Raw genomic sequence first — 13,161 nt, forward strand, 5'->3', positions numbered from 1 at the left:
TCCTGCCTGTGATTGGAGCAATTGTCTACTTATTTTGTCGGTACGATCCTTAGTAACAATCAAATCCCTCCTAAGAGCATTGGTTTCTTGCCTGGCTGAATGTACTTCAGCGCGTAATTGTCCCAACAACTGAACTAACTGGTCAGTCTCTGAAGTCTCCATGACGCCCAGGTGGATAATATTATTGAGGCTTTGCGTTCTGTTACGCTCACCTGGTATCCACGGGGACGCCACCCAGCCCTGGTTGGATGATTTGCACTCTCGAACCCTCTCCCGGTCCCTTGGTAAGGCCTCTGGTTAAAGATGGGTCTTAATATTGTAAGAGGTGGATTCTCCGTCCTGCTCCTCGTGGCAGGGGCATGTAGAGTTGGGGGGCGATCTGCGACCAAGTTACTTCACTGGTGCAAGCCCCCTGTGGGAATCCAGGCCTGCTGCGACTCCGTAGGTTTGCTGCTTTACAGTCTTTATATGCAGTTCTTATGTTCCTCTTAGTTCCAATAATAATGCCTTTCTTTCCTTTTAGGTATGGAAAGGTATTTTGGTGTTGTCATGCAGTTTGAAGATGACCATGGGCCGGCAGGCGAAAGCGCGCTGTGCGCGATGCTGTCCGGTGAGTAATGCGCGATGCGCGGCGCTGTTTCGCCTTTTAAAAATGCTAACCTGTGTCTTTTCTCTCCTTGCAGGTTGCGATGTTCCTCGCCGAGCACCGTAATGTTCCAGCAATGATACTGACCAGGAGATGACTACCCAGGTAAGAATTGTGTGGCTTTCTTCATTCGGGAGGAAACATGAGTAAACGCTTACTAATGCTGTCTTTCTTTCTCCTCTTTCCAGGATGCATGCGGGGCCGGATGATGGAGTTCGTTCCTTCAGGTGAGTGGAACTGAAGTCAGTGGTGGATTGAAGACAGGATACTGTTCCAGGTAAGTTTCGTAGTGTTCTTTCTCTCTCTGCAGGTCTTTGGTTTCAGGTAAGCTGCCATCAAAGAACTGGACACGGTGAGCGTTACGCTGCCCACAGCAGAATAACGCAAAGCATGTTCTGCTGTTTGGGTGTGGTTTAAATAGTCTCAGGTAAAGTAGTCCAGGTAAAATAGTCCCAGGCCTGCCACACCCAAAGTAGTGCAGGTAAAGTAGTCCCAGGCCTGCCACACCCAAAAGACTAGACCGCATAGCTCAGTTCCTTGTAACAGAGCTATGTGTGTGCCTCCATGTTGACTGAACCCCCCCAAGTTAAATAGTCCCAAGTAAATAGTCCCATTCTAATGTTGGTCTTCATGATGGTTATGAGCCTGGCACCAAAGGTGCCAGGACTGACTCCAAGAGAGTCTTGGATGAGGTTTTAAGGCCTTTGACTGGCCCTAACTGGAAGGCTGACTTGCCAGTGAGGGCCAGGGGCAAGGGTCATGACAATTTGTTTGTTTTGGAAAGATATTTTCAAATCCGTTGTTTCAAACAGTTTAAATAGGCTAGCAATGGTGGTATTCACCGCTGCCAATCTGATTTCAATTAGGGCCAGATTAGCTGAGGGATTGTCTGAATGATCGATAGGCAATCTGCGTCTAGGCATTGGTTGCAGAAAGGAATCCGCAATGGAATGCACAGACTGTATGGTTGAGTCCATGGAGCCGGGCACATCATAGTTTGTTGTAATTGGACTAGGTGTGCACGAGCTCGCATTAATCGAAATGTCCACTGGCACGGGCAAAAATACACTGCCCTCGTGTACCGGAGACATAAGATCATTGTTTTTTTTGCTTTTGTTTTTTTTAAGAGGCGTGACTGCTATAGCCAAGATAGTAACATCTGAGATAACTGGCACAACAGGCCCCGTGCACAGGCCGCTACCAGAGCACGCTGTCATTGCTCCATGCCCCTGTTCTGACTCTGGAGCTAAATCAAGGGGTGTATCCTCAGCCATACACTCCTTTATTTTTGCACAGAAGGAGTGGATGTCCCTATTAGACAGGGGAGTTCTGAGGACTGGAGTTAAGGTGATAGTTTTCCTTGCTACTCGAGTAGTAGAATTGAATTTACCACTTACGCCTCTAGACGACTGCAACAGTAAGCCTGAAACGTCAGGCATGTTTGATTTTAAAGTGTAATGGCACAATTGCATGTGAACCCGATGAACCTCTAACACCGAAGCTTTTTCGGTGTGGAAGCCCAGCCAATATAAAAATAAGAACTGAATGCGAGGCTAAAACGTACACAAGCTCACCTCACAAAGGACAGAGGTTATGGGGCGCCATACTTCTCAAGGCAAATTGTAAATATACAAGAACCCTGGCCCCAGCAACGCAGCACCGTGGCAAAGCGGCCAAGCGATACTTGAGGGTACTTGCTGGGTGTGCGCGTGTCCACAAATATATACGCCTCCACAAACACAACTGCCTAGGCAAACAAGAAAGAGACAAGAAATAAACGCAAGTAACGATAGTTGTAAATCGTTAATGAATGAAAGTCCTTGTTCTGTCTTCACCTTCTGGGAGAGTGAGGTCGAGCACTTATAAACATCCACTAGTAAAAGTCCACAAAAGTCTTTACGCCGCTTCAGGACAAAGACAGAATCTCGTGGCCAAGCGGTACTTGAGGGTACTTGCTGGGTGCGCGCCATATACACAAATCCACACCCAACCATCCATACATTTAAGTGTGCACTCTTTCACCATACAGGCACACCCAGGCAGCCATCCATACATTTGAGTGGGCACCCTTTCACCATAGAGGAACACCCACCCAGGTACCCACCCATACATTTAAGTGTGCACCCTTTCACCATACACCCACACAGGCAGCCACCTATACATTTAAGTGTGCGCCCTTTCACTGTACATGCACACACGCACACCCAGCCACCCATACATTTGTGTGCACCCTTTCACCATACACTCACGCAGGCAGTCACCTACACGTTTAAGTGTACACCCTTTCATAATACACTCAGACAAGCACACGTTATGAGGTTGAGGGGAGCCCTATTACTTCAAAAAGAAATAGTTTCTTTTTGAAGTCACTTTGACTTCATAAAGAAATTATTTCCATTAGGGAACGATCCATAACGGAAATAATTTCTTTATGAAGGCAGAATGCCTTCAAAAATAAACTATTTCTTTTTGAAGTCATAGGGCTCCCCCACCCCATGACATGGAGGCCTCCAGCATGCGGTCTTCCATTTCATAGGGTGGGGAGAGCCCTCGGACTTCAAAAATAACGTTTCTTTTTGTTGTCACTTTGTCTTCATAAATAAATTATTTCTGTTACAGAAATTATTTCTTTATGAATGCAGAGTGACTACAAAAAGAAACATTTAAAAATAAAAATGAAAAAATATATTTTTTCATTTTTTTCTCTAGGGAGGCATCTCCCAGGACATGTGCTAGTGGGCCCACCCCCGCACTGCGGGGACTGCGGGGGCCCCTGTTATGCCAGTGTCTGAACTGCATGCAAACTCCTGAGTCTAAAGTTTGCATGCATCACTGCACAGAGACACGCTGGAAACACACAAACTGGGGGAAACTGGGGGGGATAAATGTCATTGTATCCCCCCACTTAAAATTGTGGGGGGGATTTGTCCCCCCTATCCCCCCCATGTCCTACGCCCATGGTGGCAAGAGTGAGGCAGGAGACATGCATGAGGCACAGATTGTCTTCCGTGTTCCGCCGTTATGAGAGTCAGATTGTGGCAGAGAGGCAGCGGGCACAGGAAGCAGGAATGGTGATGGCCAGGGCTGGGATTGTGCTGCGTCGTGCAAGGAAGTAGGCTGCCATCCTGAAGGCCACTTACTGGCAGGCGCAAGTGATAGAGACACGGATGCTGGACTACCTGCAAGCCCTCCAGGCAACAATGCGGGCCTGCCTGGTGAGGGTGGGGGGGAGACGTGGCTTGGGTCCTGCCCTGGGAGAAAGGCAAATTGAGATCTGAGAGGACTAGTCTGCTGCATTTGTAAATAGTTATTTAGATGTAGGTTTCCTTTTTTATGTATTATTTTCCCCGGACTTGGCAGACTTTCCTTCTCAGTTTTTAATGTATTTAGTTAGTCAGGCGTAGGGTTTTTGTTTCTTTTCTTTTTTTCCCCTGGACTGCTTTCCCTTTCTTTCCCAATTTTAATTGTAAATATTTATATGCAATACATATTTAATTTTTGTTACATTCCACTCTTCATGCAGTTCATTTGTGTGCCGGCAACTTTGATAGTTCACTTTTCAGACAGTGAATCACTCCATTGCAAGTCATTTGTCTTGTGGCGTGCATGCATGTGTGTTGTTGTCACTGTGATGGTTGCGGCTGGATGGATGCACATGTGCCTGACATGTGGGGGTGGGTCTATGAGATGACTTGGTCTGCACTGTATGTTTTCATTTGCATGTAGCTGTGCAGCATCACTGTGTATTTGCCATCAGTGCGGTTAGGGAGGGAGTTGGGCCCACCCTGGAGGTGTTCCAATGGTCCTGTTAATGGCACTTTTGTTTGTCATTGCTGTGTTAAACCCATGTCATGCAGACACGCCCACCAGCATGTGCAGTCACACACTGCCTTCTCTCATGTGTTGCTCCATCTCAGACACTGGAATGGAGTAGTGAGCCATATTTGGTCTTTCGGAGTGGCAGCACAATTCTCGGGTCTCAGTGAATCATGCACTCTCTGACTGCCCTCCCATCTACTATGCATGTCCCTGTCATGTTATTGTTCCCTGACAGGTAATTTCCACCATTTCCACCCAGGTCTCTGATGCTCAGGCAGTGCCGTGCCTGGCCATTGTTTGCGGATATTTCATATTTATTAGTAGGTTTACTTCTGTCGTGGGCACACATTCAGTTAGTGTGCTTTGATGCCTTGGCAATGTGCCATGGCCAACATGCACATGACACTTGCCATTGCATTCACTTGTCATATGTGTATGGGGTGGGCTGATTAAGGTCTTGAAGGGTGTGTCAGCAAATGCTCCATTCCTGGATGGATCTCTGGTGCTTCCTGTTGATCATGTTTGCGATGGAGATATTGGTGTTCCACTTGGTGTGCAGTCAATAAGTCGAAAACATTATGTCGAAAGACATAATGTCGAAGAAAAAAAAAGTAAAAAAAAAAAAAGTCGAACGTTTTACTTTTTTATTTACATTTTTTTTTGGGTTCCGGGTGTAAAACAAGGGGTAAAACAAAAACAAATACAAAAAGGGGGGCTGGGGGGAAACCCCCCCATTTCAAACAAAAAGCAACCAAAAAAAGAAATTCAACATTTTTTTTTTTCGACTTTTTTTTTTTAGACATGACTTTCGACATAATGTGATTCGATTTTATCACTATAAACCGTTCCACTTCATGGAGCTGGCAGACCACGGACGTTCAGGTAAGCTGCAGACATGCATTGCACTGGCATTGTGGAAGACTGTCTGGGGGCTGCCTCGTGAGGGTGTCCAGTCTGGAGGGGGCTACCTGGGGAGGTGTCACAGGTGAGAGGAGTTGGGGGGGTGTCCAGTCTGGAGTGGGCTGCTTGGGGGGGGGGCACTGGCTCAGGGGGCTGGTGTCAAGTCTGGAGGGGGCTGCCTGGGGGGGTGTGCAGTCTGGAGGGGACTGCCTGGGGTGCGGTCACAGGTGAGGGGGGCTGGGGGTGGTGTCCAGTCTGGAGGAGGGTACCTAGGGGGGTGTTGAGTCTGGAGTGGGCTGCCTGGGGGGCATCCTGTCTGGAGTCGGCTGCCTGGCGGGGGTCACATGTGAGGTGGGCTGGGGGTGGTGTCCAGTCTGGAGGGGGCTGCCAAGGAGAGGGCAGTCTGGAGTGGGCTGCCTGGGGGGTGACACAGGTAAGAGGGCTGGGAGGTGGTGTCCAGTCTGGAGTGGGTTGCCTGGGGGGTGTCAGAGGTGAGGGGGGCTGTTGGGTGGTGTCCAGTCTGGAGGGGGCTGCCTGGTGGGGTGTCACAGGTGAGGGGCCCTGGGGGGTGGTGTCCAGCCTGGAGGGGGCTGCCTGGGGGGTGTCACTGGTGAGGGGGGCTGTTGGGAGGTGTCCAGTCTGGAGGGGGATGCCTGGGGGGTGTCAAGTCTGGAGTGGGCTGCCTGGGGGTGTCACAGGTAAGGGAGACTGGGGGGCTGTCCAGTCTGGAGTGGGCTGCCTGGGGGTGTCACAGGTGAGGGGGGGCTGGGGAGTGGTGTCAAGTCTGGAGGGGACTGCCTGGGGGTATTCAGTCTGGAGTGGGCTGCCTGGTGGGGTGCCACAGGTGAGGGGGGCTGGAGGTTGGTGTCCAGGCCAGAGGGGGCTGCCTGGGGAGGGGTCCAGTATGAGTGGCCAGGGGGGGGGTTGTCACAGGTGAGGGGAGCTGTGGGGTGATGTCAAGTCTGAAGTGGGCTGCCCGGAGGGGTGTCACAGGTGAGGGGGCTGTGGGGTGGTGTTCAGTCTGGAGAGGGCTGCCTGGGGGTGTCACAGGCAGGGCTTTAAGTGGGCCGGGGCCTGCCGGGGCCGGGCCCGGCAGTCTCCAAAAAGTGGGACTGAGCCGGGGCCCTGCCGGGGCCCCCGTCCCACCACACGCAACATTGGCGGGATGCATTATCCCGTCGCGGCGGAAGCCGCGACGGGAGATGCGCCTGTTTTGAAGTCAAGCGATCTGACAGAAGTGGCAGCCAACCACAGCGATGCTGTGCCTGGCTGCCACTTCTGTAAGTCATAGTAACTGCCTCTGGTGACCTCTCGCGCGAGGGGTCACCAGAGGCAGTTACTGTCCCTTTGTTTCCCCAGGTCGCCGAGGCGTCTTTAACCCTCGGCGAACCTGGGGATTCCTTGACATTTTTCGAGGTTTATGAAAGATGGCTTGAAAGTACACAATTCAAGCCATCTTTTATAAAGCTTTGCCGATGGACAATTTTGTCCGTAGTCAAAGCTTTATAAAATATGGCTTGAATTGTGTACTTTCAAAGCCATCTTTTATAAAACCGAAATGTTTAAAATAAAATGGCCTGAAAAGTAGGCAAACCGTAAGGTATGCACACACACATATATATGCATGTTATATATCTGTGTGCGTACCTTACTATGGTTTGTGTACTTTGCAAGCCATCTTTTCTAAACATAGAAATACATATTTCTATGTTTAGAAAAGATGGCTTGCAAAGTACACAAACCATAGTAAGGTACGCACACAGATATATAACATGCATATATATGTATGTGCATACCTTACGATTTGCGTACGTTTTAGGCCACGCCCCCAAATGAGGGCCCCCCTCGATTTCTTACCCCACTTAAAGCCCTGGTCACAGGTGAAGGGGTTTGGGGGGTGTCCAGTCTGGAGTGGGCTGCCTGGGGGGTGTCACAGGTGAGGGGGGCTGGTGGATGGTGTCCAGTCTGGAGGGGGCTGCCTGGGGGGCAGGGGGTCCCAAGTGAGGGGGGCTGGGTGGTGGTGTCCAGTCTGGAGGGGGCTGCCTTGGGTGGTGTCACAGGTGAGGGGGGCTGGGGGTGGCATATCGTCTGGAGGGGGCTGCCTGGGGAGGTGTCCAGTCTGGAGTCGGCTGCCTGGGGGGGGGGTCGCATGTGAGGTGGGCTGGGGGGCGGTGTCCAGTCTGGAGGGGGCTGCCGGGGGGTCCAGTCTGGAGTGGGCTGCCTGGGGGGGTGTCACAGGTGAGGGGGCCTGTGGGGTGGTGTCCAGTATCGAGGGGGTTGCCTGGTAGGGTGTCACAGGTGAGGGGGCTGGGAGGTGGTGTCCATTCTGGAAGGGGATGCCTGTGGGGGTGTCCAGTCTGTAGTGGGCTGCCTGGGGGGTGTCACAGGTGATGGGGCCTGGGATGGTGTCCGGTCTGGAGGGGGTTGTCTGGAGGGGTGACCAGTCTGGAGTGGGCTGCCTGTAGGGGTGTCAAAGGTGAGGGGGGCTGGGGGGTGGTGTCCAGTCTGGAGGGGATGGCTGGTGGGGAGTGTCCAGTCTGGAGTGGGCTTCCCGAGGAAGTGTTAAAGGTGAGGGGGCTGGGGTGGTGTCCATTCTGGAGGGCGCTGCCTGGGGTGTGTTACAGGTGAGGGGGGCTGGGGTGGTTTCCAGTCTGGAGGGGGCTGCCTGGGGGGTGTCCAGTCTGGAGTGGGCTTCCTGGGGGGGGTGTCCAGTCTGGATTGGGCTGCCTGGGGGGTGTCACATGTGAGGGGGGCTGTGGGGTGGTGTCCAGTCTGAAGTGGGCGGCCTGGGGGGTGTCACAGGTGAGGGGGCTGTGGGGTGGTGTCCATTCTGGAGTGGGCTGCCTGGGGGGATGTCACAGGTGAGGGGGGCTGTGGAGTGTGTTAGGCAGAATCACATGCAGTACCCTTGGGGAACACTACATGCAATTAAGACTACAATTGTCAGTACAATTTCACCTTTGGAACAAGCCTGTACTACACAGTTATGTGGTAGCAGTGGCTGAGCAGCCAGACTTATCTCAAGAGTTGAGTGAGTAGTAGAACAAGTTAAACATAGGGCCAACACATACAGTGATTCAAACAAACACTTTATTCAAGGTTTCTTGGTAAAAGAATATACATTTATTTACACAGTCAGTTTGAAAACATTACAATAGCAAGAGCAGCTCAATATCATCTACTAATATACTACAAATACACAACCAATAAGTTACTGAACAAGGTCAGCTCCCCTGAAGCGGGAGCAAAATGGCACTTCAGATACCTTAAAAAGGAGTAAAAAGACAAGGTTTTAAGAATCCACGGCACAAATACTTTCATAGGCAGGGCAAAGGGTTTCAGTAAACTACAACCAGCAATTCAGTTCATGCCCTGGGCCAAAATCAATGGTTCAGAGTCGTTGTGTAGGATAGCAAAGTTCTGGTAGTAAACGGTTAAGTCTTTGACACTTATTTTAGGAGAATTTGGCTAGGCGAAAAGTTGATGAATATTTAGGGAAGGACAAGCCTTCGAAGTTGGGAAAGTTTCATAAACTTTCCCAGTGGCCGAAAAGATTTCCGGACCGCGTTTGCACAGTACCTTTAAAGTGAAGAAGAGTTGTAGCTGAGTCAGTTGTTCCTGGCAGTTCGAACAGAACTCGCTGTTCCTGAGCTTCATTTGTGGGGACAAGAAGGGGGACGTCGGCAGTGGCGGCTGCTATGATAGGGCGGCCGGGCGCCGCCCCCCCAAAAAACAAGAGAGAAGCTAAAAGAGATTCAGTCAGAGAACTTCTCTGATTGAATCTCTTTTAGCTTTAGTGCTGCTGCATTTCCTTTGCCAACAGCTCGGGGGCGCTGTGGCAAGGAAATAGGCCTGCCTGGCTTTCACAGTGGGGCCGCGGGGCACGTCCCAATTTAGTATATTTTTTTTCTATAGTAGAGTGCGTGGAGCTCGTAGCTCCACGCACTCTATTTAGCCCCTTTAATTAGAAGCCTGGCGGGGCGCTTCAGGGGTGGCCCCGGCAGTATGAAATGTGCGCAAACAGCGCACTTATCCCTCCCCTGCCATAGATACAGTAATGTCATTGGCTGGCAAACAGCCAATGACATTACTGTATCAGAGGCGCAGGGTGTGTGCGTGTGCCTGCGCCGCCTTCACACCCTGTGTTTCTCTTTCTTTCCAGCCGAGTCCGACGACGAGTCAACAACACAAGTGTTCTGCTGCCCAGTGACCAGGCGCTGCGGCCGCGGTAAGTACCCCCTTTCCTTTCTTCTCTGGGCCCGGGGACTGGGAGTGTTACTTACACTCCCCTCCCCGAGCCCAAACTATGTGGTCCACCACACGGCCCAGCCAGGTCTAGGGCCCAGTCAACACTGAACGACGTGTAGGCCAGGGCCTACACGTCGTTCAGTGTTGCTGCCGAGTGCCGAGCTGACTGCCGTCAGCTTGGGGCGAGCCTTGGTAGTAGCGGGCCGCCCGCTACCACCAGGCTCGCCCCAAGTAGACGGCAGTCAACTCGGCGGGGGCCGCCTCCGGCCTGGGCCTAGCCTACTTTTGTTTACCCCCGGTCTGTGCGTGGCCCAAGGGCCTTGCCGTGGGCCACGGCGGACTGGTACACAAGGCCCAGGGCAGGCAGGCAGGCGTGCGCTTCTGCTGCGGCTGCCCACACAGCGGCCCGCGACCACTCCCGCCCGCATCTGCTAACTGTGCCGTTTTATATTTTCGGCATTTTTCGACAAAAAATGCCGAAAATATAAAACGGCACAAGTCACCAGGGAGAGCCCTGGCAGGGAGAGGCTCTCGCTGCCAGGGCTCTCCCTGGTGACTTGTGCCGTTTTATATTTTCGGAATGTTTTGTCTAAAAATGCAGAAAATATAAAACGGCACAATTAGCAGATGCGCCGGGAGTGGTCGCGGGCCGCAGCTGGTGTGAATGTGTTGGGGACAAGGGCGGTGCGAAACCGGCAGCGGGGGAGAGGATGGAGAACGCAAGGAGGCGGCTGCCCCCCGGGCACTGCGGAGTTAGGTAGGCTGCGGGTGTCAGAATCGCGACATTTAAGAAGTAGTACCAAATTCTGCTTGTTGGGGAGAAAGTGACCATTTTGTCTGCAGTATTTTTGTTAAATGCATTTTTGGTTTAATGTGTGGGTGTGTTCCAATATTGAGGCTATAATGTGAGAGAAAACGGGGCCCTTCTTGATGATGTTGAGACAAATCCTGGCTACAAATCTGTTGCATACTGTTTTCGACCCAGCAGGGCATTATGTTTCACGCATCGGTAGGCAGTGCAATACAACATTTTCCCTGGGGAGTGGGCGGTATGCGCTTGATGTAGTATTACGTTATGAGTGGTGGTTTTCAATCGAGTGGACCATACACATAAAAGGTGCCGTATAATTCCAAGGAGTGGTTCTGGTGAAATGATTGTGAATTAGGTGTTTGGGAAGTTACGTTGGTTTGTTAATGTCACGAGCATCTGGTGATGTACAGTGATTCATTATGTAAAACATATGCACGTTATGGTAACCTCACCACCGATTGCCTCTGACATGAGGGCAGTCTCAATTTAAAAGTTTGTAACTTGTGGCAGGGCCAGCCAGATTAGTTTTCATCTTTTATAGGTTGATAAATGGAGTACTATAGAACAGGGTAATAACACCCGTTTTTCAGCTTAGAAACTGGAGTGCATGGTTTACTTTGATAACTGATTACAGGAAACTCACCATGAACGGCAGAAGTTGAATACTATTGTAGGCTGCCAGCTAAAGTAACAGCAATCACCTCAGCCAGAGCATTTATTTGGGAAGTGCCACGAGTGCTGGGGAAGCTGGCGCAGCAGGATACAGCCTGCATTAGTCCTCACCGTAGCCCAACCCCACTGGATGCTTTGGACCCAAGGGGAAGGGAGGCCCCAGGGTGGCCCTCTCGATACATGCCGGCAATCTACTTTCACTTTCCTCGCCTCCTCACTTACGGCCAGGAGACAGCAGCAGGGGAAGCCTCTGCTGTCCACGGCAGGGGTTGGAGGGGTGAAGCACCCGCTCACTCCAGACAGGCTGCGCCAATGCTCACAAAGTGTCTGCAGGATCAGAGGAGCCAGTGGAAGCAACCCACTTCCCACAGCCGCGGGAGGCCGCCGACTGCCTCACTGTAGCCACGCGATCTCCCATTTGAGTAAGAACCTGGCATGTAAAGTTGGTGCAGCCCTTAAGCGCTTCAACATCATATGGCAGCAGAATACTCGAAGCAGTAAAATTGCTTCATACCGCATTCAAAGCATTTTTTCCGCACGGCCAAAAGGATACAATGGTATGTCCTAACGGGATGACTGAGTATTACAATCGGGAAAAGCTTGATGAAAAAACAGCATTGAAATCTTGGTGTAATTTCAAGAACCTCTAGGAGCACAATGCGCCCTGCAGAACAAGAACACGTCCTTACACATGTGCATTAACTGCTCCAGGGCCCACTGCAAGACTGCCATAGCCCGACCTGCAGGAAGCAAGGGAGATCTACATAACGTCCTGGCATTTACCTCAGGCAGGAATAATTGAGGAGGGACTGGGGATACATTCTGAGATTACTCCACAAGTACTGTGTTGCCCCTGAATAAAAATAAGAAAACGACGAGCTAGTAATAGTCACTTTTAAATGGGAAAACATTACAAAGATGATTGCCGGCTCATCATAGATGACTCTACCGTACTGCATTTTCAGAAGATAATCATATGCTTAATAAATGCCTTTGTGCCTCCTACCCAGATTTCTGCATAGCACTCTCCAAGACCAAGACCCTGGGTTACACTGCCGATCAGGGGTGTTGCTTGGTCTGGAAAATATCTGGGGCTATGCTAATATCGGGACTGTCAGGACACGAGGCTAGCTATCCTTTTGGTTGTAGTCCTTGAGTTTCTATCCGGGACTACAACCAAAAGACCAGGGGCTATAGCCCCCTCAGATACCCCTCCCCCTAGCAACGCCTCTGTGCCAACCACCTATGAAACGCTATATTATCATGTATTTCACTTGTCTGTGAAGAGGGAACCATGCCTAACAGTTAACATTCACAGGAAAGAGGTAAAAAGTAAGCAATTCGGCCTGCAGTACGAGCTGAAAAAAGTAGTGGAACTGTGGTCTGGGCAGGGGAGAGGGTAGGCGGAAGCATAGTGCAAAATGTGCTAAGGTCTTGCTGCCAGGGCATTGAAATATTCTAAGTGACTAGTAACTAAGGCTCCTATTACAACTTTACACTGTCACGAGGACATGAATGGACAAATCCTATGTATAGAATGTGGAATATGGTTGTAAAAAGTAGAGGAATGGTAAACAGAAATAAATAAAAGTAGTGGAACACCACTCCCGACCGTACCCGCTCACTTCGATCACTGGCTAGATTAAAGGTCACTATTGTGGTGTCACGTGCCCAGTTAGTTCCAGGTCACGTGACACACAGGAAATAAAGGCATCACCGGAACTGGCGTTAGAACGACAGTCCGGGTTTATGCACTGAACCGTGTGGTCACGTCTTCCTTGCCTGCGATGCTGCTGTGCTGCGCGCCAACGCTGGCCCATAGAGGCCCACTCCTGAGGGTCGTGCACGCTTGCCCTACAGCGGCTCGACACCACACTGGCGACGAGGCCGTGGAAAGATCCACGCAGGACCGCGCCTCCTCCCATCGGGCGGTCTAAAGCGCACCTGCCGGCCCTGCACCGCACGCTGCTGCAGTGCGGAACATTCCGCGAGCCCAAGACAACACAGACAACGACGCATCCGCGTATCACACGCATACAACAACACGCCCTCTCATCACCGGAGC

Source organism: Ambystoma mexicanum, chromosome 4q (genome assembly GCF_040938575.1).
Source record: "Ambystoma mexicanum isolate Mex_15411 chromosome 4q, UKY_AmexF1_1, whole genome shotgun sequence".
Classification (NCBI taxonomy): domain Eukaryota; kingdom Metazoa; phylum Chordata; class Amphibia; order Caudata; family Ambystomatidae; genus Ambystoma; species Ambystoma mexicanum.